The sequence below is a fragment of the Rhodnius prolixus genome, unplaced genomic scaffold, assembly GCF_049639745.1.
Source record: "Rhodnius prolixus isolate KJV_2025 unplaced genomic scaffold, Rpr scaffold_10, whole genome shotgun sequence".
Classification (NCBI taxonomy): Eukaryota; Metazoa; Arthropoda; class Insecta; order Hemiptera; family Reduviidae; genus Rhodnius; species Rhodnius prolixus.
This window is the reverse complement of record NW_027411615.1, coordinates 24,660,005-24,687,896: the sequence shown is the minus strand read 5'-3', so window position 1 is coordinate 24,687,896 and position 27,892 is coordinate 24,660,005. Positions and strand designations below refer to the sequence as shown.

The following is a 27,892-nucleotide window of genomic DNA, read 5'->3' as shown; positions in this document are numbered from 1 at the left end:
TCTATTTGTTTACGTATCAAGTATTTGTATCAAAATGGTAGCTCAACATCTGTTTCTTCCTTTTTGGTCCTGTCTTACCAAAACCTGTGTTTTGCACTCCAGTCTTTAGGCTCTACTTCTACAAAGAGATTCTCAAAATATCTGCTCCAGTGCATTGTGTTTCACAAGTGAGTTTGCTGATTTTTTTATTCCAACAAATGAAAATTTGCTCATTTTCAATTTAAACATTAATGTATCTTCTTTAGGGCAAAAAGGCTCTTCAGAAATTGTACTTTTTTATTTTTATTTTTTGGGATTAAAAGAACATTGCTTTAGTGACTTAATTCTGCTCAAGGTAGTTTTCACGAGAGACAAACAGGTAACATTAAGTTATCACCAGATACATAGAATACAAATTGATGTTCCACTTCTCTGGATCTTGTACTCTAGGCAGACATCCATTTTATCATTTTTTACTTCTTACCATATTTAAGTGCCTAAGCACACTTATTGGGCTATTTTTAACCTCTACTATTATTTAGAAGTTACAGAATTCATTGTTCTCTCCAAGTCGTTAGCGTACGTTCTAAGAAGCTCCTTAACCAGCTTTGCATTCAGCTTGCTGATTCTCAGTGGTATAAGGTTTGCTGCTCAAGTCTGGAAGAACTTTTTTTTTTATTAATTTAGTGGAGCTTTACTGGGAACGTCTTTGGAAGCTGTAATAAGGTTTAATAGTTCTGGAGTTCTTAGTTATTTTTCTGATTTCAGTAAAAATCTTGTACGTTATTAATTAACGTTCAAAATATCTCGTATTAGTAACGCTTTAATGGTTTTTCCTTGGAAAATGTTAAGAACATGCTGCCCTTTTTAGACTTTTCCTTGGCTCAAGATAGCCACAACTTTCCTGCGAAATATTAATAGCGATCCTGACAATTCACTCGGGGATAGTAGAATGAGCATATTAGATCATTGGCGCTGAGCTGCACTGGAAGAACAATGAGTATTGCAAGGATTCTATGCTGCCTGCGTAAGCCTTAGTGTACAGTTTGAGAGATGGAGACGTATTGCATGATTTGTGGCATATTAAACCCTATGAATCGAGCTTGATGTTCGTCTTATTTATGAGTGGCTATTTTACTATTTTCTCAGCTACTTACAGAAGGTACTCGCAAGCAAAATAAGTAGATATCGATCAAAAGAATTACTATGTTTGACTTTTAACGTAGGGGTCACCACAAATCTTTATAAGTCAGGAATTATCCAGGGCTTCTTATCAAATTAATGAATATTAATATATGGTTCAGTTTTATCCTTCGTACATTTGAAAAGTTGTTTTTAATTTTTTTTTTTACGCATCGATGTCTGTGGTCTTTAGTTATTATTATTATCTGTTTTGAGGTTCCCATAGTCGAAAATAGCTCTGATCTCTGTAAATTTAATATGAATGCCTTAATTTTATTTACTATTTTTCTAGAATTGGTTAGAGTAGTTCTTTAGGAGTGGCTCGGGTATGCTTCCCTGTAAGTTTATATTTTAGAGTAATGTATGGTTTTACAAATTGTTTAATTTTTATAATTTAAAATGACTCAAATGTTCGGGAATTTGGAAACAAAAAGTTCGTGAGTTAGTATCTGGAGAATAGTAGTAGGGACAGTTTGTGAGGTTATGCCAGATATTTTGTCTGTTTTACTATTTGTGTTTATTTGTTATTTTATGATTTAGTACTCCTAATAGTCCATTTTAAAAGTGTTTAGTGTTTGTTCTGTAAAACATTTTGTATTTTTTTTAAATTATTCAGTTGGGTTGTTAAATTTCAAAGAATCCGTCCATTTAGGACATCAATATAGAGGTGTACGTGAACATATCGGTTAAATTTTTAAATTATACTCAACTCAATGTGTAGGCAAGTCGTGAAAATCGTAGAATTTTCAGAAAAAGTCTAGAAAAACAGAAAAATCCCTCCTGGTTAGGATTTCGGACAAAGTTCTTTGTATTGGAAGAAATAGTGGGTATCAAGTTTGTGCATTCGTTTTCTGCCTATTCAAACATATTCATTTAAAAACATTCATTTTAATTAGGTATCAACATTTCGAATTTAAAATATGTAGTATCACTCAAGTTCGAAATTTGAAATTTCAGCCTTCTCTTAATAGAAGCAAGAAAGAAATAGAAAAAATAATATCAATTAGCTAGTCATTTTTCGTGACTGGAAAAATCATGTATTTACGAAGAAAAACTCTAAAAATCTGACAATTGCATTAGCTTCTCTCAAGAAATGTTATTAATTAGCCTTCTCAATATTAATATAATAAGTAGCCAGAATCATTAAGAGGTGTGGGTTTGATACAAAGTTAAGTGACATAGTGTTACCCCGAGGGGCTACTTTGAAGGGTTAAATCGAGCAGTGAGCCCCAGGGTTTACAACAAGTACTACGCGACAGTGAATAGCTTTACTAGCAGCTACAAAACAGTAGCTGGCTTCTGGAACGGGCCAGCCGGGTTTGCTTTCCCCAGCGTGTTGTGTGTGGTGTACTATGTGGAGAGAAGAGAGAGAAAATGTGTAGCTAAAATTACATACGGACGCGCAGGTTTGTGGTGAAGGTTGAGGCGTGATCGTGTGCAGGTTAGTGGGTAGAGAAATGTGGCTATACAGGAGAGCTCTGGTAGAACTGGGCGGTGCAGGGGGATGGCGGTTTGAATCAATACTACAACAGTGAGCGAGCTCTGCCTTTAGCCTCTATTCGTCACCCGTATAACCCGCTATCCTGCGAACACATTCTCATCAGTGACCCGCTATATTGTATACCAGGTTTTCCCATAAAAATCTAGTGTTACTCAAATTCTAGTCTAACGTAATCCTTTAATGAAATTTATGGATTTATCTTGGCAATTTCCACTAATCTTTGCTATCTTTACAGATAAATTGCGGCTCGTGAATCCATGGCCAAAAAAGACGTAATTACAGATTTTGTTTCTGATCATTCTTCCATCGTCAGTTAATGACATCATAGCTCCGTCTGGTGAGATACCTGATAATTACTTCAGATGAACACTGATCTTTCCAGAATAGAGGACTGGAGCAACAGTCCATGTTGAGATGGTAGAGCGCTTGCTCCTATCTCTTGGTGATTGGACAACTACCTTTCATGCTGGGTCTACTATTCTTTATTATATTACAGACGAGCGAGAACAAAAACACACAGGTTTAGAAAGGGATTAAAATCAAGCTGCGTTGAAGCCACTAAATTTTTGTATCTACATCTAGAAGTTGATGCTAAATGTGCCAGAAGAAGCTTCTTTAGCCAAGGAAGCTTTACAGCAATTATGTAAGTGGATGACCTCGGTGGGTTTATCTTTTTCCAAAGTGCTAAACAGAGATTTAGGCAGAAAAAGAATCAGTAAAATGACTTTGTGTCTGTAACGGACTATTACTTTCTCAGAGCGCTTACTGGGCATTGTTGTTTAAGGCTGATATTATGATATTGATACTAAACCCCTTTTTGAAGAGTGTTAGAGATAAGGAGGAAACACTAGACTTTAGGGGTCGTATTATTTTGAATGTAAGGAAATTAGGTTCAGATTCTTTGGTTAAAATAGGTAAACGGAGTGAATAGGTAAGCTTAGGTATTTCTCCTTTAAGATTGTTGCTCGATTTGATTCGTTTGATAGAGTTTGGATTTTACTCCAAAACTCGGCTTGCGTCCATGTTATTTTTCTTTAGGGCAGTCATATAGTCCCAAATATTAAATGTTTATGTATGCTGGAAATTTAGTTTTAGTTAGAATTTCTTTGAAAAGAAGTCTTATTTCCAAGGCAATGCCGTTTTAGGTAATACTACTTTAAATTAAAGAGAGTTCTTGTTCTTGTCGTAAAGTAGGAGACATTATCAAACAAGGAGTATAAAGTTTATGATCCCACCACAAAAATACTGTTTACGAATTCTTGACTTTCGCTATTAAAATAGGATAAAAAAACAAAGTAATAAGTCTCTTTATGTGTTTTAATATTATTTTACATTTTTCAGCAGATATTCTTAATCTTCTTTAAGGGTTTCTAAAAACTATAAAAGTAAATGAAAAATTGAAGTTCGTAAAATATTATCCTCGTTGAACTTGTTTCACTATCCACTACCTCTAATTATCTTTCGGTCTCTTCTTTGAATGTTTTTCTGCAGATCCAATCTACTGCTCCTTTCTCAGTATTAGGAATGTTAGTCAATAGTCACGAAAGTCATGTGCATATATTTTTTTATTTCTGGGTATTTCAATTTGAAGAAATGAAGATATTCGCTGCGTTAACAGTCAGTGTTTCGTGAAAAGTTGGGAAAGAATTTAAAAACCATTCTCTCTTTATGTGTTTAAAGGCTGGACGAATTTTAAGACAGGATTCAACAATTCTTACAGAAGTATTGGTCAAAACCGTACATTTTTGATGTAATAAATGGTGTAAAAGACACCAATTTCTGATTTAAGCTAAACAAAATTTTAGTGCAATATTTAATTTTTCTTTGAAGTAGCTAGTAAAGTCGTACAGTGCAGAGAAACGACATTTTAAAGGTACCTACCTATTAAAATTAATTTTCACGAAAATGTTCAGGCAAATTTGTTAGATTAGATCTTTCACACAAATGTGACTTGTGGTTACATTACTTATGGTTTTTTTAAGTTGATAGTTTTTGAATTACTTAACTGGTTCTACAATCCAAGGAGAATTTTGGCCTCCCTGGCAATTCTTCTCCAAGTAGGTCTGTCCTGACCTTTTTGTCTTCAATCGGTCACGCCGATTTTAGGCAAATAAAATCTTTACTCCAACATTTCATCGGACGTCCTCTTTTTCACTGCCCGGGGAAGACCTTTTTTGTAATTCTCTTGACCATCCTCTAATCTAGTAGCCTTTCTACATACCCAAGCCAGCTTATTCTTCTTGATTTAATGAAATGTACTACATCTTCATTCTATCAGATGTTGCAATTCTTGGTTGAACCCAATTCGGCAAGTACCTCGCGTTCATACTGGACCGAATATTTTATTGTCTCTTACAGGAATTCCGCAGAATGTTCTGAAAACTAAGTTTTATGTGTGAACAAATACTCTAAATCATTTTAACAAGCTCTTTGCTTTACACAAGTGAATAACTTGTAAAGTAAAAATAACTTTTTATGTATTAATTTACAAATTGAAGTCATGAGGCAGCATCCAGCTTACTTACGCACATAGTGACAAGGCAGAAACGTAAAGAGGTCCTCAATTATGGTTGACAGATAGAAGAGTCGGTGTTTTTTCACAGATATCTAACAGAATCCTTGTTGTTTTTCTCCATAATGGGTCTTCATTCTTCATACATATTGAAGAAGTTTGTGAGATAGAGAAAGATGCCCTCATTCATATCATTACATATTGTTTGGAGTGGTTTCGGAAAGTGTTCCTTAAGGTTCTAACCCCAATTTGTTCACACTGCAGGAAATCTATTACTTAAGTTCGGATCTGGAATTTGTTTGATTTGCTTTTGTTTTTCCTTCGGGTACGGGTCATGAGGGATCTTATAAAGTTAGAGCTTTAATGACAGATTGATGTCCCTAATGGACAGAAACTTGAAATTCTGGTATTCATTTGTACTTCTTGGGATAGATATATTAAAATTTATAACTGAAATTTAGATTTACGTACACTAAAGTAAACATTAGGTAAAAGTAACCGTTTTCACATTTATTTTACCACCAAGAAAAAGCAATAAAGGAAAAAATTAAATCCTAGAAAATTATGGCAAAATATCCAGGCATTTTTTTTTTTCTGTACATTAGTGTTATCCTGATACCAAATCTCGTACCGAGAATATTTTTTGAGTGGATGTGTTAAAGTCTTATGTAAATTGCTGCTAGTGAGTGTGATTCAGTGAGAACCACATAGTATTATAAACGGGTTACTGCGGTAGTCTGTATTAATTGATATGTGTAGGTTGGTAGAGTGCCAAATGAAATAGGTATTGGGATGAACTAACTCTGTAACACACAGAGAGCGAATACGAACGGTTGAGATTGTGGTCACCAAGTGAATCGATATTAACCTACATACAGAACACATCTTATCAAAATTAGGAGCCGACTTCTCTCCATTTTACTGGAAAACCAATTCAACGCTCATAACTTATCAATCTGCTCACCAACAAAACTTCTTAGGAGAAGCTGTTAAAAGGTCCTACTTGTCCTTCTGCTATACACTCTTCTTCATTTTAGTGTATTTTAAAACATTGACACGTTAAGATCTCAATTTCGAAAAATTTTGACCATCGTAATACATCATCTTGGGGAGAGAAAGTACACATCTAATATTTACTTGAAAAAATAAGAGAAAGTAATAAATAAACGAATAATTCCGTTGTATCACTTTAGGCTGCTTGAATTAAAATAATAAACTCAACTGTTTCTTTGAAAAGTAGTAAAATTGTGAATACAATAGGATAGTTTCCTCTTGTTTTTTTAGCTGTTGGGAAAGAAAGATTATAATGATGCAAATTCCTTTGTTTCTTCCCTCTTATATATTCCTCTCTCGTTGAAATTTTCTTCGGTTAAGTTTAATATTTTCTAAGAAAGTAATTTTATTGTTTAGAATGATATTCATTCCTTAGAAGACGGATCGTTACCTATTTATCAAAAAGAATGTTCTTAATTTCCTTTTTCGTTTCACCTTTTAGTGAAATATTTGTCGGGAGGTCAATGACATGTCTACTGTTCCATTTTCTGGCATGAGAAATACGTAGTTCAAATCTTTCCAAACAGATGAAATTGTATTGCGCAATATATTTTTTTAATTATTTTAATTTTATTATAATTATTTAGTACAAAATTTGTTTTAATTTACCACATTACTCGCTACGTTTAATGGGAATAAATTTTATTTAGTTATTTATGAATTTAAACAATAACCCAAATAAAAAAGCTCATCAGTTACTGTCTTTGCTTCATTTTAAATTACTATAATCATAGCCTGATGAAAATTACAATACAAATAAATAGACTATTAAAAATATCTCACAAACAAAAATATAAATCGTGGAGTATCACTTTCAAAAAACAGTACTCTTTTACAACAATTGGTATAATTCATTTAAAACAAACAACCTCAGTTTTAGCATATTGATAATAAAATAATATAAATAGTTCAACTAACGATGGCGAATATATTTAATAAATAGAAGAGATTTTGAGGAATCTTTACCATGATGACGGAAATGCTAGGAGGCATAAACCGGGACAGACTTGGAGATTGTAGTTAGCGGCTCTGAACTATAATCTTGTAGTAAACAAACTATATAACTCCCATTTCATTTTAACAGCTTACACGTGACAAGCAATTTCTAGTTCTTTTTGAAAATTTTAATAATAATAATAATAATAGTAATAATCCCCTATAACCTTGTTATGCAGGTTCTGTATTAGTTTTTGTTAGGATTCGTAGTTACTTCCAACCCCGGGCAGGCGTAAAACAGTAGCGGTCTGATGAGTGAAGTGTACAACAACTTGCAGCAAATGATTTTGATTTTCAGTTTATAAGAAAATACAGTTGGAAGATGCTAGCAAGTTCTCTTCATTTCCATGCTCATACAAATGCCAGCTCTTGGAAATTTTATTTTAAAGTATTCAGACAAGTTAAGACATTTACTTTTAAAAACTTAAGAAAATTAACAGTTCTGAAGAAAAATGTTGTTGAAGGAAAAGGTAACCTTCTAGTTGTGGGCTTCCCTGAAATGTTAATAAAATCTGTTTAAAAGAATGTATTCAGTTTTAGGAATATGTTTTGTGCTGGTTCCTTTTTTTTTTGTACTAGTTCCCACAATGGTTACTGCCTTAAATATTTAAATTTAGATGAATTAATAAACCATTTTTTAAATAACAAAAGTAAAGCAATCGCAATTTTTTCAGGCGGGGCTTAACGTCCAACTACCATTTACTAGGTGTCGTGGACGGAGGCGACTAGGAAACGTACTTTACTATTTCTCATTTAACCATTAAATAAAATCCAAGGCCAAGACCGGGAATCGAACCCAGTGCCACAATGCATATTAGCTTTGCAGGTCTCGTCTCTTATCCGCTCGGCTACCGTGGCGCCTCTATGTTTTAAATAAAAAACCTAATAAATAGCTTTACAGCTCACATTTTTTTTTGGGGGGGAACGGATTTTAAACTAATTGTTTTATAATTATTTGTTCAAATTCTTAAATAAAAAAGTAATTATTTGTATACTATTTATTTTAAACCAAAGAGAGTGTTCAGACATGCTGGTCTAGAAGGAGACAAGCCGGAGTATGCATTCCGCAATAATCAATAATGCCAACAAAACTTTAACTAGGTAATTTTCTACAGTCGAAGAATGTTGGAATATCAGGAGCCAATCTTATACTTAGGAATTTGAGAGCAAGGATAGACCCAAGTTGGTAATTTGGCCCCACTACTGGTGAGAGTCAAAATTCTAATCCAAGTTTGCTCTAGAAAATAACTGCTATCTCTTAAAAAATTAATCCATGCGTTACATTGATCGCAATTTAAAATATAAATTTTACAGATGGATAAATAATATAACGCTTGAAAGATTTTTATCTAGGTTTCTTGCTTTAACAAAGAAAAAGTATTGTCCTTAACTTTCAGTTTTAAGTAAATTTGCATCTTATTCTCGCCTTCTACTTACTAGTCAATACTTACATTTCAGTATTCATGTTTTCTGCTCGAATAATCTTTACTTTTAAAAATTACAATTATAAAAATTGCTGAAAGAGAAATCCGTTAATGTACTCACTAGGTTAGTTTATTTATCTTTCTAATTATAGGATTGTAACAAGTAAAATCTTCAAGAAAAAGTATTTCTTGAAGCATTCCGGGAGAGTATCCCGTAAACAGTGGTAGATAAAAGAAGGAATGTGGAAATACGAGGAATCGAATTATTCGCCATTCCACTCAAATTATTAAGTAAGTATACGATGGCTGCAGATGCTTTCATCATTCTTGGATTAACACTTTAAAGTGGTTGGCTTTTTGATTATTTTGGGATACCCTTGTTTCCGTCTATCTAGTCCAGCATTTCTAAACCATATTTATGGTTTAAAATAAATTATCTAGGAATAATTACTTCAAATTGTTTACCTAACAATGTGAACAAAGATTTATAAAACCATTAATTTAAAGAAAGTGAACTTCATAAATGGAATAAAGACCACATTCCAATAACGTTGGGATGAAGCACGGAGGGAGGATATGGTTGGTAGGACGTGCTGGACTGGACTGGAAAAGTATGCCGACTCCTAATGATTAGGTCCTATGGTCATCGAGATGGTAATTAGTTTGAGGAAATCTCTCCAAAAAAATTTAATCATTTTTTTTAAGTAAATATTTCAACGTTTATTCTTGTAATCTTTTGCGGTATTGTCAATTTTTGAACAAGTAGATGTTTTTCTCCTTTTGGCCATTATTTTTATCTTACCTTTCTTCAAAATAATTTATTTAGTAAACAATTCCACTCTGCACTTCTCTCTGATTTTGTTTTTGACAACTTATCTCTTACAATTTACTCGTGTCTCTCAGGAAATCTTCAGTTGAAACTCTTGGCAAAATTGTTCCTTCTAACATTATTTTTTGATGAAATTATCTTTGGTTTTTGTTCCCTTTTCCTTGAAAACCTGAAATGATTTCTTGGAATATTTAATTTTACAAGTTACAAAACAGGCTGAAAAGTAGATATATTCTGCGTTTTCATTTTTTTAACAGTTTTTTTCTTCTTCTTCTTTTTTTTTGTTTTCCTGGACTTTGCAGATTGTCTTGAAACAATTTTTTAAATTCTTCATTTTCGTATAAAATATTTGAGGTTATCCAGAATTTTACTGCTTCCTTAGTGATCGATCAAGAATGAAAAATCTTGTAGTGCAATATTTTGGGGCGTATGTGCTCCATGCTCTACAATATTAACATAATTGTAACTGGGCACTAGAACTAGTTGCTATGCTTATGATTACAGCTGGTCATTTTATTTGGAAAAAAGCATTTTATTTGTTTTTATTAAAACTGTCCGGTAGGACAGTTGTATAAGGGTTGATCATCAAAAACTGCACGAAAAAGCGTAACGTTGAAAAACACCCAACTTTGACAATTTTTTTCTCTTTTTCTATAAAAGATAAAATTCCCAAATTTTCTTTAAATTATAGGGCAAACCCTCCTTTATAACTGCAATTTTTTTGTAACAACCCATATCTAATAGGTTTCGAGAAAAAAGTTGCCAAAAATGAGCAAAAACGGCTTTTTCAAAAAATGTTCTTGTTCTTGTTGTTGTTGTTGTTCTTCTTCTTCTTCTTCTTCTTCTTCTTCTTGTTACCTTTTTTGTAAACAACGTAGCGCCTAAACGCGTGAACCGATTTTCATGAATGAGGTGTCATTCGATTCGGAATTTTATGTAGATGTGCCTTTTGGGGGTCTCGATCCTGTACATTGAATGGGAGAGGAGTTAGCCCCCTTTATGTAAGGCCCCCTCCAAAATTATTATTACTAATTACTCTGTAAATCTTGGTCCGATTTTGATAAAATTTGGTAGGATGATAGGGTTAGGGCTCCCCTACGTAACATTAAAGCGACGATCTGCTCTTACACTTGTTAAGGGGAAGTATAGCAATCGTTGCAAATTATCGACACGTGAACCGATTTGCATGAATGAAGGGTCATTCGAATCGAAATTTTGTACAGATTTGCACTTTAAAAGTCTCGACGCCGTGCCTCATAAGGAGGGGAGTTTGCCCCACCCAAATAAGGCCCTTTCTAAAACTATTATTACCAATATTTCTATAACGCTTAGTCCGATTTTGATAAAATTCAGCTCGAATAAGTGGTTAAAGCTGCTCTACGTTGCTGATGCTCTTGCACCTACTAAGAGAAAGTACTGCAATCATTTAAATTATCAATGAGTGAACCGATTTAAATCAATGAATTGTCGTTCGATTAAAAGATCTTTGCCTCTTTGCCTTTTAGGAAGAAGTACTGCAATCGTAGTTTATTTTTCTTACTCCTCTTAAAAGGAAGTACTGAAATCGCAGTTTAATTTTGCTATTTACGTACAAATACCTTCCTATGTTATTCAAAACGCTTTTTCAAAAAAATTGTTATTGAGGATGGTTTGAGGGAACGCAACTATAATCATTCTTTAAAAAGATCTCTCCAGTGGTAGTTACGGTTCCGACTTAACACCTTATCGGATTATAATGATAGAATTGTTTATTCCAAATTTTAAAAAAATCTGTAAAGAAGATATGTAACTTTGTAAAATAAACAAAAAGGAAAATCTATCCAAAAGGTACAAAAATCTCCTTAACAAAAACTTACAGTTTAAAATGTTAAGTATAAGAGTTGATTAAACGCCAAAAGGTACACAAATCAGCGAGTACCCAACATTTCATTAATACTTCATTAATAGTTAAGTAATTCTACTGCATTAATTTTCATTAATAAGTTATTTTTTAGAATTTATTAGATGTCACAGACCCTTATGCTGGCCACTTCATTTATAATATTTTTTTGTTATAATTATGATAAATCACATAAATATGTACATGCATGTTAAAGTAGAAAAAGACAAAGTTAGAGTAGGCTACTGTCTTGAATTCGTCTTACCGAAATATTCGTGAGCACAAATAACACACAGTTAATAACAAGTAGATTATTCAACAACAATTATTCATTTCTCAATTGTAATTTAATTTAGTCCCCCTAATTTTACTTATAGTAAAATACTGGAATAATTAGCTGCCCTAAAAATATGCATATCTTATTTACTTTATATTACATATATACAACATTGTGGGATGAATACCTAGATTGAGAGTGTAATTGAAGAAAACTATATTATTTGCGATAAAGCCAGATAATTATTACCTATTATTATAAACGTTTGACTACTTCATACAATAACAATTACTTTAATCGAAGAATGAACTTAAACCGACGATTTTTATTTAAAAATAAAAATCAATAAATAAAATAAACAAAATCATTGATGTAAGTTTTTTATAAAAAAAAGTTTTGAATTTTTTAGCCTCATAATTTTTTTTTATTTTTTATAACGTTTTTCTTTTCCACCTGTAATTAATAGTTTCATTATTATAGATAACTAGATATTTCAGTCAATCTACAGTGCTACTTGAACATATATTTTGTAGACGAAAATGGCCAGCATAAGGGTCTGTGACATCTAATAAATTCTAAAAAATAACTTATTAATGAAAATTAATGCAGTAGAATTACTTAACTATTAATGAAGTATTAATGAAATGTTGGGTACTCGCTGATTTGTGTACCTTTTGGCGTTTAATCAACCCTTATACTTAACATTTTAAACTGTAAGTTTTTGTTAAGGATTCATTCTGAGTTGGGACTTGCTGGAAGTAAGACAAGGACAAAACTGTTTGGAAAAACCTGTGTTACTTCTTGTTGACCTGCGAGTCTTCTCGTCTACGGCCCTGCTGTAATTGATGTTATTAAATAATTTATTAAAGAATTTATCCTGTGAAACTATTCTGATTAATGGTAAGATTGGCTATCGTTACTTTAGCTTATGCCAAATAGTTTACTGGTCATATCTCTCTGTGAGTGTGTGTGCGTATAGAGTCATTGCTCAAGTAAGTGGGAATTAGGAAGAGTCAGCGGCTGGCCTACATAATTGATTTTCCATCAATTTATTATTTCTGTTTTACATGAATGAATATTTTTTAATACTCATTAACGTGAAACATCCAAAATCGCTACCTAACCCGTTCAATCCGGTTAAAAAAAAAAAAAAATTGTACAGTAATTAAGACAAAAAAAATGGAGTCAAATGTAACAGCTTTGCTTTAAACTTTTTTCGAGAGATGATTGTATAAAATTCTTTGCTGCAATTAAATGTTTAAAAATTTACATATTACTAGAAAAAGAAGCTTTTAGAGAATTATCTTATAATATGAAAAGAAGTACACTTTTATGTTTCAGATAATGTTTCAAGTAATTTTTTCATAATGTTCTCAGAAGTTAAGATTTTTTTAAAATCATTTTGGCGCGATATATTCCGAAATCTGAGTATCAGTAGCTTTAAAATAAAATACAGAATTTTAGCTTTTTTATTTCTTTTAGACGCTTGGTTATTACAAATACAGAGAGAGAGAGAAAAGAACTTCGTACCAAATTATTACATATTTTGTTTTAGCTTTCAGGGACCCAGAATTTGCATTGCCGGTTAAGAAAAATCAATTTCAAAAATTGGTTACTTTCTCAATATATCCTCTTGCTAGTTGTGTTCTAAAAAATTGAGTCAGTGAATCAAAATCTGGGCCTTTTTTAGATTACGTGTTTTCTAAAATCCAGATTGGATTTTCAACGAACCCTCTAAAATGTAGTTAGCTAAATAAGTTTAATTAGAAATTAAATGAATAAAATTTCTTCAGCTATTTTTGTTTCTTAACGTCTATTTGCAATTTTTCTATCTCTTGTTCGTAGTAATTTTTTAGAATATTCTCAGATTATTAATTTAATTAATTATATATATACGTATGTACATATATAAATGTTTCCTGGTTAATAATATAGGAAGTTAAAAGAAAATCGTTAGACTCCGTTGTAAATGAATAATAAAGAAATACAATAAAAAAAATAAAATGGTGGCAAATTTTCCAGCCGTAGCAGCCAAAGCTCAAGGTTTTTATTTTTATTTTCGCAGACACTGCTAATAATGTTGGAGTGTGACGAGAAAAATAAAACTTGAGAGAGGCGTTGGACTCTGCATCACTGTATTCATGCAAATTATCAGGTCTTCTAAAAAAGATTCAATGACGAAAAATTAGCAAGACTCATCTTAGTTATATGTTTGAAGGCTACACCTAACTACAGACTCTTAACAGGTGAAGTTTAACACTTAAACATTGTCAAGTTTACAATTTTAAGTAATTATACTTTAGTAGACTCAAGAAATTATCCGTTAGTGGAAAACTAAAAGGAGAAAGCTATGCCCACTACAAGGTTATTAAATATTATTTTATCTTACAGAAAAAGAAATATCTTCATAATTATGACACAAAACACAAAAAATAATCTTGAGAATCTGGAATGAAGCATTAAAAAAACTAAAAAAATATAAAAATAACTGTGAAAGGGGGAAAAAAATGCATTTATCCAGTGACCTAAATAAAAATGTTTAGAAGGTTGCTAACAAAATGGGTAGGCCATTTGGTGCCGTCCCTGGCAAACAGACGGCCCTGAAAAAAAAAAAAGAAAGAAAAGGATGGTTCAGATGTAAGGAGACGATGTTAAAGTATATATACCTCTGGAGTTGCGCCAAGGTACTTTCCAGGGTTGGTAGGCGAAGCACCATGTGTTGGGGCATGGGTACCAACTACGCATTGGAAGGAAAGAAATAAGATGCAAGAGGAGGTGAAGTATGGTGCAAGAATGGCTCCAGTCACTTGAGTGATAGAAATCTATAATTTACGGTTGTATCTGTAAGGAAAGAGACATATACGGCTGTAAATATAAGGAATGTGTCAGGTAAAACTCCAATTTTTATTGATCTATTTAAAATATTAAATACGTTACAAATTTATTGAACATAGAAAGCTATTGTCTCTGTTGCTCAAAATATTGAATTATCTCTTAAGGTCGCGACATCACCCGGTTAAAATACCATTTTTCGCAGCCCATTGCTCCTTCTTTCCCATCGAAAGAAACTTTATTATCTGGAAAAAGTTATTATCCTTTTTTCCTTATTGCTATAATATTTTGGCTATTATAACTTAAAACATGGAGTTTTTACCAGAAATAACTTTTTTGAAGTCTTCTCACTGTGAAGCAAAATCACAATTCTCTGAAAAGACAGTGGCTCTGAAGTCGTTTAGCGATTTTCCGAACAACAGTATCCAGCTTCAAGGGTGCTGGAAAGGCAATCGAGTACTTAGAACAAAAAAAAAAAGTCACGTGTAATTTTGTGTTTGAGATGAGATTTACGTTGTTACACGTTTTCGGTTGTAATCTTGAATATTATTGGTAGCAGTATTAGTTTCGGAATCAAATTAGAGCTTTGTGCGACTATAGTTTCAAAATAGTACTGATAGTTGATTCAATTTAAATATGGAATTTGTTTACATATTTAAACTTTATTAATATTTAATTGGTGTTAACTCCTTACACTGAAAAACGGCATTTTAGATTATTACCTCCCTCGTTGCTAATCGAATTTTCCTATAACTATGTTTTAAATAAAAGATCTAAAACTACTCATGTGCAATAAGTGCAGTTTAAAGAAAATTTCAACAATTAATTATCTATTCAGTAAAGTTGTTCCATTTAACCGATTTTAAGCAAAAACTTATTCCCACATCCTCTGATGGCGACTTAGCGAAATTTCAAATTTTTAACTTTAAGCAATTTTTGGTCTTTGAGTTGCTGTGGATACACTCGCCATATTGTGAAAAACCACTTTTTCATATCTATGAGGACTTCAAAACGGATATTTCTAGCATAAAGACTCAAAATCCACACTATGACAATAACACTTTCTTGTGAGAAATAAGAGAACGCAAAACAAAAAAAGGTCACAATAATAAATCAATTGGCGCTGATAAAATGTTTATACATATTTGAATGGAGTAGATTTAGAAGTGCAAGGGCGTTTGTTAGCGGAGGTTGCGCGGGCGGCGAGTGGAAGTGGCCAGCTGGAGATACCGCAATGCCGATATTGGACTCTGGCGCCGGCCGACTCCTCAATAGAGCTCCCATTCTGCCAGCCACTCTCGCTGCTAGATAACTAATATTAAAAAAAAAGAAAAGATATCACATGTCATGAAATCACATTCAACCTTAAATTTCATAACAAAGAAAGATAAATTTTGTGACTATTTTGTTTCGGATTTCAATTTTTTTCACTCCCAACAGAGAGACGAAACATTGATGATTATTTTTTTCTGTATCAAGGTTTAGTCAGTAAAACTTTAAGGGGCGTCTTTTAGTGCTTTTATTTATTTGAATTATTCATTGATTGCAATATATTGAAAGGTTCACCACCAACAAGGTTTTGGGTTTGTGCAAACTTCCACAAATCATTGGATAAAACTATGGTGTGAATTGCCTTAGACAAGCTCTAATAAAAACCAACAGATTTATAATTTCATTGTGTAATTTACAGTATAGAAAGTTTTACGCATTGGCATATGTCTGTCCCTTACTCCTAGTTCGATCTGACTCCTTAAATCCTGACTTTCAGTTTTCAGCTCTTCACCAGAAATATAAATTTTTGGTCGCCGGAGTTCGAAAGTAGTTTTTACAATTGTTCTGTGCCTGAAGGTGTGTGTGATTAGCATATCTCTAAGTATACCAAAACAAAATATTTTGCTTACACAATAAATTTGCCAATTAGAAATGCCACATTACTGGAAATATTTTTGAGTGTCTCCAAAAAAATCCTCTAAAGGGTAGCTATGTGGAAGAGGGCAATTTTAAATTTCCTCTAAAAATCTCAAGTGTCATTTAAGTATCAGTAATCAGTGTCAGTAATATTATTAGAAATGAAATGTACAAATAAAATTTAAAATTTTTAGATAATCTAGTGGGAGTTCACTATAATTACGAATTAAGCAGTTTTTATTTCCCAAGAAGTACAAATGAATACCAGAGTTTCAAGGTTTCCGTCCATTAGGACATCAATATTAAGGCGTACGTGAACATATCGGACCCTCTAAGAGGGTCTAATTATGTCCTCCGCACTGAAATCGTTCACTATAATTACGAATTATGTTATACAGTTTAAAATGTTAAGTATAAGGGTTGATTAAACGCCAAAAGGTACACAAATCAGCAAGCACCCAACATTTCATTAATTCTTCATTAATATTTAAGTAATTTTACTGCATTAATATTCATTAATATTTTTTAGAATTTATTAGATGTCACAGACCCTTATGCTGGCCATTTTCGTCTACAAAATATTTGTTCAAGTAGCACTGTAGATTGACTGTAATATCTAGTTATTTATAATAATCAAACTATTAATTACAGGTTAAAAAGAAAAACGTTATAAAAAATAAAAAATTATGAGGCCAAAAAATTCAAAACTTTTTTTTATAAAAAAAAATGTAATATGTAATATAAAATGAATAAGATATGCATATTTTTAGGACAGCTAATTATTCCAGTATTTTACTATAAATAAAATTAGGGGGACTAAATTAAATTACAATTGAGAAATGAATAATTGTTGTTGAATAATCTACTTGTTATTAACTGTGTGATATTTGTGCTCACGAATATTTCGGTAAGACGAATTCAAGACAGTAGCCTACTCTGACTTTGTCTTTTTCTACTTTAACATGCATGTACGTATGTGTGATTTATCATAATTATAACAAAAAAATATTATAAATGAAGTGGCCAGCATAAGGGTCTGTGACATCTAATAAATTCTAAAAAATATTAATGCAGTAAAATTACTTAAATATTAATGAAGTATTAATGAAATGTTGGGTACTCGCTGATTTGTGTACCTTTTGGCGTTTAATCAACCCTTATACTTAACTTTTTAAACTGTAAGTTTTTGTTAAAGAGATTTTTGTACCTTTTGGTTAGATTTTCCTTTTTGTCTATTTTGCAAAGTTACATATCTGCTTTACAGATATTTTTAAATTTGGATTAAGCAATTCTATCATAACCTAATAAGGTGGTAAGTCGGAACCGTAACTACCACTGGAGAGATCTTTTTAAAGAATGATTATAGTTGCGGTCCCCCAAACCATCCTCAATAACAACTTTTTTTAAAAAAGCGTTTTGAATAACATATTTTGAATAACATAGGTATTTGTACGTAAATAGCAAAATTAAACTGCGATTTCAGCACTTCCTTTTAAGAGGAGTAAGAAAAATAAACTGCGATTGCAGTATTTCTAGGCAAAGAGGCAAAGATTTTTTAATCTAACGACAATTCATTGATTTCAATCGGTTCACTCATTGATAATTTAAACGATTGCAGTACTTCCTCTTATTACGAATTATGTTATTAAGGTGCCACGGTAGCCGAGCGGTTAGAGGCGAGACCTGCAACGCTAATGTGCATTGAGGTACTGGATTCGATTCCCGGTCTTAGGCCTTGGATTTTATTTAAAGGTTAATAAAAGAAATTTACAGTAAAGTATGTTTGCTAGTCGCCTCCGTCCACGACACCTAATTGGTAGTTGGAGCCCGCCTGGAAAAATAGGCGATTACTTTACTTTTAGTGGGAGTGCTACATTGTAAAATAAATTTTGTGGCTTTTAGTTGGTACTATTGAAATTCTACTTTTCAAGAAAACTGAATTTCTTAAGTAGCGATTAGAGGGACTCATCAAAGTGTTTGCACCAGATTAAAAAAAAAAGAAAAGAAAAAGTAATTAAAACGTGCAGTTTTTTGTTAATCCTCACGGATACCAAGTTGAAGCTTTTCAGAAGTTTGCTTATTTTAATTATTTTGTTCATCTTATTTGTTATCCATTCGTAGGAAACATTTTTTCTTGCTTCCAGGACCCCAAATGTTACAAGTTTTCAGTGAAACGTTTGGTTTGAAAGATCTAACTGGATTAGAAGATCAGTAGGAAATGCTGGTATTGATGATTTCCAAGAAGTTTTAAAGAGAAAAATGAGAACAAAACTGTCCACCATAGAAACAAGAGGCACACATGCCAGCTGCGAGTAGGTGAGTATTATGTTGCTGTTGTCTGTAGATTGAATTATTAACCTCTTTATGTATGCAACATTAAACACTTTATCGTATTGTCTCCTTGCATTCTACATTTAATCTCATGTATGGTAATATCACTTACATGAACTTATCAAATTAACTATTCAGATTCAAGCCTAATAGGATTGAGCTGATCGGGTTGTCATCTTACAGAATAGACTGCCGGTCGTCGAGATAAGTGGGTGGGTCTATATTAATCAATAAAGTTCATTAAGTTTAAAATAGATGACCTGGCCTGTATACAGACAATCAGGTATACCCTCGCAGCTGCCCCTCAACTGTCTGGCCATTATTTTGTCATAGATTGCTCTAATCTTTGTGTCCCAAGTTAGTAACATCAGCCAGTGACACTAAACATGGACAATGAGTTCTCTTATAATTAGGTCATAGTAGGTTTTTATGAAGTTGCAAGAGGAAATGAAAAATCGGAGCCTTTAGTTTGCTTCTCATTGAAGTTACAAGAGAATACAAAAAAAGTGGAATAAACATTCTCGTAACTCGCTTTTTCTTTAATTTTATAATTATGAAAGATTTTCTTCAGAATGGGATTTTTATTAAGTCACTAGCTACGCTTACTATGAGTAAACGAAGGACCGAATATTGCATTAAAATAATTGTTTAGGGATGAAGGTAGAGGAGCCATTCAGCTTCCAAAATTCTGAAAATTGTTCTCCCAAATAAATGTTTCCAGTAAATAGATAATAAATTAATTATCATTAGAAGTTTCCAAGCAGCCGTGGCAATTAAGGAACAGAATATAAGTGGGTATCTCTAAGTCTTATAACCTTTTCACGAATTGTAATTCCATCATGATTACCCAATTAAGTTTACTTGTACTATTGATTGACTGATACCAAAAAACTGAGCAGTTGATTTTTTCTGAACTGAGATTCCTCAATCCAGGGTTGTTCATTAATAATCTGCTCTAATGGTCTACTTCAAAGGATGAAAATAATAACACTTACTGTTTATTCGAATCGTAGGTTTTGCAAGAATAATGTATACTTTATTATGGATCCTTTTTTATCTTCGTTGTTTGTTTTGTTAGGATTGAGCGATGGCCTGAGTATTACGTCTTTGTAAGCAATCGTACTATGGGCCTGCCTAGTTTGAGTGATCTTTCAATTCACCAGGCCTAACACAGGTCACATGATGCCAACTATTCAGACTCTATCCCATTTTCCTGCACTAAAGGAGACTCTGAGAAGGTGATCCCACTGTCCTACCTTATTCTTTTCTTTTCTAGACATTAGGTCAATATTTGCAGGACCAGAGAATGGGTTACGTATACTGGGCCGCAGCCCCGCAGGGTTTCCGCGAGATTCAAAAGCTTTTTCTTCAAAGACAAACCCTTTTCTGCTCTTGAACGTTTTGTCCAACTGAACTCACTTACATCGAATTTACGGAGGATAAGTAATGTATTCATCTATTCTCTATTTTGAATTCCTTTTATTTTTATAAATTCGTGACTTTTATTTCGTTATTTGGTACTGTTATTTTCAAAATATCCGCAATTCGCTTTCCAAAATTATGAACTTAAACTTTACTTAAAGCGTATTGATTAAAAAATATTAATAAATTTAAAAAACGTCTTTCAAGCAGAAAGAAATAATTTTATTATTTTATTGTAGTTCAGTAATTTCTAAACATTATTGGTTTGAATATTTCTTCTTTCTTGTTATTATAGTAAATAACATTACATTTAATTAGCAACAAAAATAAAAAAGGAAAGAAGTATAAATAATAGTAATAAAATCAATAATTTACCGTTAATGACTTATTTATGATCTTCACCATTAAAACTTTTATTAAATGTGCCTTTAAAAAAGAAACAAAACGATACAGATCTTAGTTCAATTTGCAAGCGTAGAAATAGAATATTAAATCATCAAGTTACATTTCTTGGAGAGTGTAGAACAAATGATGACAGCTATAATAAGGTTTCAAGGTTTTTTGAAAAATTAAATATCTGCTAATGTATTGACAAAGGCCACTTGGCTTATTTTTCCATTCTAAAAAGAAGATAAGAGAAAAGGACTGAAAACTGTTGCTCAAATCTTTGATTTTTATATTAAAGGAATGATTTATCTATATTGTTTCAGCTTACTTCACTCTTTTGCTTAATCTGAGTTCTATTAATTAATGAAGGGATGATATTAGGGAAAGATGGGATGCAATTACATAGAAATTTCTTCTTTGCAGATGAGAACAGATAATGTGTCTAGAATTTAATGGAGAACCGTGCCCTATCCAATGTTGTAATACGCATTTTCAATTTTAGTTAAAATGTGGGTTCATCCATTTTGAAAATTTAGTGATCAGCTTGTGATAAATCGTAGACGTTACATTTGTAATGTGAGAAGAAAGATAAGTGATGATCAACGGCTTGTCCTTAAGAATCCTCTGGTAGGTAGAAATCGTCAATTGGACAGGCCTTAACTTACTACCAAGTCAGTTAGTTGTACTTTTAAAATAATCGGCTATTATATAAAATAGTGCTAAGGACTAATTACAATAAAACAAAGTACGTGATTTTAGCAAGAAACCCTAACATAGGTTACTAAGTATTGATTGGCACAAAGTCCTTTGAAAGGTTAGAGTTTATTTACTGGAGCTGCCAGGTACGAACAGATGCCAGTGTTGGTTCTGAAATGAAACCAGTAAATGCTTCTTTAACCACTTACCAAGTAATAGACTGTAGAATCTATTAACCAGATCCTAATTTAGCCTTTTGTCATGGTCAAATACTAATGTTTTTTTTTTCTTTTTTTTTTTTTTTACTGAAGATAAGTTTGATTGAGATCAGAACCACAGAGTAATTCTGAAAAAGACTTCCCAATTATGTCAGAGCAAAAAACCCTAAAGACCTCAAATTGGCGAGCTTACGAGATGCACGACATATGAAAAAGAAAAATTTACCAAAGCATTTAGAAGAAGAGTCTTGGAGATGGCAGAGTGATAGAGCGACGAAAAATTGGGATGGAAAAACGATATTAGTGAGACCCAAGTATGAAAAGAGAAATCCTCCGTTGTGGATCAACAGAGTTTAGAAACTAATTGCCGCGGGTGGCGTAGAACTGGAGGTTTAAATGATAATGTTCTGGTTTGAACAAGCGCAGTTTTGCATGGAGCTTTACAATTCTTATTGCTAGCCTTGTTCTAAAACGGGGATTCCTATGCGTGTTTCTCTAACAAGATACGTGCCTAAGCTTATGGTTGTACAATATGATTAAGTTTTTTTATGATTAAGGTTTTTATGATTTGAAAAATTGTCAAAAATTTGCTCTTATGATACAATCTATGCTTGTATCATGCTTGTTAAGCATCTATTTTATTACTTGTCAAAAGGAAAGCAACAAAAAATTAATACAATTCCTAGTTTTAAGTAACAGTATATTTGTCAGGGTGCATTAACTTCTTGAAGATAGATGGACGCCTCTAATGTTATCTAGCACTATCCATACTAAAACTAGGTGACTGTATCTTTAAATTTTCTCGATATGGTGAGCAGCATTTTAGTCTAAAGACCCTGAAGCATTATTTTTTTGAAAGAACAGTAACTGGAAGAAAAGAAGTAATGCTTGCTGATTTAGTGACGAAGAGAGGATTTTAAAATGTTGGAAATGTGAATCGCGAGAGATATACCACTGTTAAGAAAATCTTCCAATGAAATTTTGAAAGAGTACTATCAGGCTAGATCGTTGAGACGAGCCATGGCTTTCAAGTCTCCACCAATCCTCCACTGAGGAACAATAGGCGCACAGAAAAACCTACTTTACCTTACATGTTTTAAAATTAGAATTTAATACATACATGTCTTTATAGTTGGACCCAACGTTTTACTTAAATGTAAAGCCTGTTCTAGAAAATTGATTTTACTTAAAGTTCGTTAATGAATTGTCCGCATTGTAATACAATTCTAAAAAAGATAACCATAATAGATCAGTCTTTTAATTTATAAAAACGATCGTCAGCTACAATCTGCATGAGCTAAATTATTTAGGGGTTTCGTGTTCTGGCGATATTGATTTAAGTTTTATTTGGGTCATTCGGGCTTTTCTACTCTAGAAAAGAGAATCTTGTGATCGAATCCTATTAACTAGGTTTGAATCTATTTACTATTTATAAGAAAACACTCATTTTGAAAATTATCTCAGAATTTACTTTCTATTCGATAAATTGGTCTATTTATTTCAACAGGTTTCGTTAATCTGAGTTCGTTAACCGCAGTTTTATGATTAATGTTTGCTTTAAAGACTTTCAAGTGATTTAAAAAAAGTTCAGTTTATATTTAAATATAGCTTTATTTAAGCTAAACATTTTTAATAAAAACAGGTGAATACATAAATAAATGGAGGTTAGTTTTCAAATCTTTGAAGAGAACTTTGACTTTAGGGAGAGCCATGACGTAATACTTCCTACATCTGTCATTTTAACGAACATATCTCATAAAGCATTACAACTAAAAATTCTAAGATTTTGCGTAAAACTAAAATTGCAGTGGGAGAAAGTTCTTATACAAATATATACATTTGTAAACATTGTAAATTATATAAAATTCGCATATATTTTACAAAACATAATAAAAAGTTAGATTTTTTCTGTAGCGTCTGAATTTGTTTGTGGTCATTGATCAGTATCATGTTTAAATTCAAGGTACTGAAGCTAGACCAACTACGATCTTTAATTTTAAGTGAATTTGAATTTAATGATTCGAAAGTGTTAACAAAAAAATTTTTGTTTTAGGATCCTATGAACACAATGAACTGGTTTTTAATCATTGATTGAGTGTGAAAGTGTTATCTTCTAGGCAACTAAACTGATTTCCAAAACTGATGCAAATTAACTTGTATTAAAGATTCGTTTCGTAACTAGAACTTAGAGAAATGCATTTAGAGAAACATGAGAATTTCAACCCACAGTTCTTGAATTAATCTAACTGCAATGGTTTTTTTTTTCTTACTTGTACGCACAAAAGTAATAAATTAAGAGGTAACTTTTATATTGTAATATAAATAAATTCCTATAAAGCATTAATAAAAAGTATAACTACGTTTCTAGAGCAGTAATACAGCTAGTAAGGGAAGTGATGTTGAAATGATAATGGCTTCCAGGAGAAGAAGTGGCCGTAACCTCTTGTAAAACTTTGAAAGAAATGTGCCACGTGGAGTAGTACATCTAGGTTTTTACGCCGGTCTTAAACTTGAAGCCTTTATTACCGTCCTCGAGATAGCAAGTAGAAGTCTACACAACAAATACTTACTCTAACTTATATATATATATTCCTGTGTGTACCTAAAGAACATAAAACGCATCCTCCCTGTAGATATATAACACAAATACAGAAATATGTAACTTCTACTTCACCTGTGTGCAGGGAAAAAAAATAATGTAACTTTTTAGAGGCGCACTTATGCTATACGGTTGCAAACAACGAATAACATTACTGCTAACACTAAATCAAGGATTGTTTTCTAGAAAATTTTATAATAGAAGGATATCAGGGTGCCATCAGATACTCTAAAATCTACGTAACTGACGGCTTTCAACATACATGTGTACAATTCGCAGATGCCTCTGCAATTCACTCCCATGACACAGATGCAGTAAACGCACTCTAATCCCTTATTGTCTATATCTTAATATTTTCGGTCCTTTTAAAAACAAGTTCTATTTCGTAACTTCTTTCAATCTTAATAAACAAGATACTTCAGTTGATTTAATTATAACCTTATTTATTCTACAATAATGCGTGATTCCTCGACAAATTTTGCTCCTAGAAGCAATCAATAAAATTTCTGTTTTCTCAGCCATATAATGTGTGTTTTATGTTCCATTACTGTGTAAAATGCTTCTAGGAAGCATTATTATTTCATATCAATAGGATTTTTCAAACAAATGGCTAAACTTCAACTAAAAACAAAAAAATTAAGATCTTAACTTCCTATATATTTATTTTATTATTTATTTATTTAATTATAATAAATAATAATAATAAGTAAAATAGTAGTAAGTAATAATAATAATAATAATAATAATAATAAGGGAAGGGATTAGCTATGAGGTTAGCATACTGGACTCCCACGCGGAGGTCCCGGGTTCGAATCCAGCAGCTGACCCTTAGATTTTCTCTTCCTAGGAGCTTCTTACAGCTCACTGTCCGGTGATGGACAGTGTTGTCTGTAACGAGAGAACACTGTCCGGAGGCCGGCAGTGCACTGGAAAAAGCTCTGGGCGCCAATAACCTTAGATGTTGACGCGCCTTAAATCATAAAAAAAAAAAAAAATAATAATAATAAAATGATAACAATTAAATTTATAGACCCTACCAAGAAGAAAAGTTAATGTGTTGCGCATGCAAATACTTGGCTCTTAAGGCATCCAATATCGGGCAGATAATTAAAAAATGAATTAAGTCATCTTGATCTTTTCCACATAATGGGCAGGGGGAACCAGTATTAAATTTATAGACCCTACCAAGGATATACAGTTGAGGCTTCTTCTCAGACATTAATCTTAGTTGACTGGCAACTCTGATCATATCGATATCACATTTAAAGTGAATGTATTGTTCACCTAAACCAAAACTGCTAATATTCCTAAGGAAAGAGTTAAACCTGGCGTTTAACAGAGATTCAACATCCTTACTAATTAGATTATTGTTGAACCTTGCCATGATATCCGTCAGTTTACCCTCAGGTATATACTGTTTTTCCCAGACATCATCGGAGCCAATAATCTTAAATTGCTTTCGCAAATCAGCGGTCCAGTTAAAAGGGATGTTAGGGCTATCAATGTTGTCAAGTAACGCGGCATAACAGATACGGGGCAATCTATTTTCAGGCATGGCTAAGATTTTCTGCCATAAAAAGACTGTTCGTTTAAAATTTTTTGAAATTATGTGAGTGTGGTCAACCTCCAACCTGACAAATGCATCTGGGGTATTCCTGGATAATTTTAGCAAAATTTTGAAAAATTTTAGAGGTATTCTCTCGGCAATATCGGCATATTTGAAGCCCCATAGTTCAGATGAATATAGGAGAACACTGGATACTAGAGAGTTAAATAAATAATTTTTAACTTCCCAAGAGCCACATTTCATTTTGGCTAAAATAGAGAGAACCGAAGAGACAGCCAACATACCCTTAGTTTTAAAAAACTGAGCAGCTCGTAAGAATTTACCGGAAGTGGAGAATGTGGTTCCTAAATAAGTAAAGGTGTGAACTATTTCAATTTGTTTGTTGTTGCAGAAGAAATTTGGAGTATTTTTCGGTGGCCGACCCTTAAAGAAAGGCATGATAACAGTTTTACTCCTGACTTCCTATATATTACTAATTACGAAATCATTTTTAGTGTTTTCATAATTTCAATATTTTACCATCAAAATACTTTTTATTATAACATATTTGATAGCGAAAAACTCGTTTATTTGAGAAATTGATTGGTTAACTTGATTTTAACTGGTTATTATTTATTTTACTTATTATTATTTATTCATTAATTGAAATAAATGCATGATTTTCATGGAAATCATGAGTAAAAATATAGAAACACTAAGTTCGTGCGAAAATCAATAAAATTAGATCGCGCCAAGACCCAAGTGTTAAAAAAATTGTTAAAACTAAACGCTATTTTAGTCTTCAGACACCAGTAAATAAATTATACTTTCCAGGGAAAGGCATTGATCAATATATCGAATTTAATTTTTCTTCGTCATGCTTTTCTATCGATTTATAAATATAATAAGAAATTATTTTTATTTCAAATGTTTCTCTTAGAATTTGTTTAGAAAGTTGAGGTTTTGTTTCATCTTTTTGCCATTTTCTGGTTGTACAGTTTCTTGCAAAAATAGAATATAATATTTTTTTATTGAGAGCAGTTAAAAAAATAAATATTTTTTAATTAAGAAATCAGCGATTGTACTTTTTAGATAACACCGCATTGCGGGTGTCCTTGGATTTAGCGTGCTGCAACATGTGGGAGTGTGCATTCGTATTCACAAAGAGAATTTCAGTTAATAAGTAATTCATTCTTTGAATAGTGTTAATGATTGATAATTAAGAGTCATTACTGTACTTGGATTTATTGATTTATTATTATTATTTTTTAATTGGTGTAATTTCAAAAGTAAAGGGGTTGTTGACATTGTACTTATATTTGAAGATTATTGATTGACCATTACACAATTTCTTGTCTCTAATTCAGAAAATATGTCAAAATCCTAAATCTTGCATAACTTTTTGTAGCATTTTATGAAAAAAATCATTTTTCAATATGTACTAGTAACGAAGAAAAAATTATATTCAATGGTTAGCGCCATTGAAACTGATTCCATCTTTCTGCCACCTATTAGATTCTCGCTGGTACCATTTACTTGGATTTGGAATCAAACAACTGTTGCCCATAAGTTTTGGTAGTTATTAAATTTTCGCTGCAAGGGAAGTGTGTTATGAATCGACAGAAATAGTAGCTTACACAGCTAAGAGAAGTTGTGATTGCTGGATTGAAAGGGATGACACGAAGTGTTATTTGAAAGGATAAATAACATTCACTTCTAAAATAACGGCAATTCGACTGTCCTCTAATGTATAAATACAACAATTGAACTAGCTTAATTTATATCCTTTCATGAATATGTTTGGTTGAATATGAATCTCTTAATGTATAGGTTGAGGTTAAAGGTGGCCTGATTGTTTGAATGGTTCCTGAAGATTTGCGCTTTTCTCTTTAGAGTGTCTCTTACAGCCGTAACTATTTCTTACGATGATAACAGCTTTTGTTCTACCACTACTACGTTCAGTATTAACAAGTTTTTTTTAATGTTTTCATTAGATTGCGGGTGATGTGAATCCGAGTGATATCTCTTGCTGGATTAAAGTAGAATAATGCTGGGCCTATAGGTGTATATCTAGAGGTTGGCGTTCAAGGTCGCTATTCATAGAAAGACGAAGTATACCAAAGAAAAAAAAAAAAGTAAGTACTCTTTTTCCTGGCTACCTGTTGATGAATTAGTTCATACAACTCTATCTTAGATCTCAATTCTACCTTTCTCGTTGTAATTAGATCGAAGGTTAACCTTACTGACATGCTATGAATTCTGCTGCAAGTGCTCCAATATTTGTGGTGATTTGATTCGATATTTTACCGCAAAGCCTCATC

General features: G+C 32.3%; 1 protein-coding gene and 1 long non-coding RNA gene across 20 annotated transcripts in view; one reads left to right on the top strand and one right to left on the bottom strand.

Annotated features, from left to right (window-relative positions):
• Positions 1-27,892, bottom strand: part of para (sodium voltage-gated channel paralytic) — a 156,233-nt gene that overhangs the window by 118,975 nt on the left and 9,366 nt on the right. The gene's annotated exons all lie outside the window — the stretch shown is intronic.
• Positions 31-27,705, top strand: LOC141456868 (uncharacterized). 6 transcript variants are annotated; one of them, XR_012460076.1, is made up of 10 exons: positions 31-167; positions 2,898-3,305; positions 13,698-13,878; positions 14,024-14,521; positions 18,517-18,688; positions 19,782-19,941; positions 20,936-21,139; positions 21,520-21,740; positions 23,480-23,725; positions 27,566-27,705. It is a non-coding gene; the product is annotated as an uncharacterized lncRNA (long non-coding RNA). The 6 variants fall into 6 exon arrangements; XR_012460074.1 differs by lacking the exon at positions 19,782-19,941; XR_012460077.1 differs by lacking the exons at positions 19,782-19,941; positions 27,566-27,705 and adding an exon at positions 23,795-23,992 and having other exon boundaries at positions 23,480-23,710.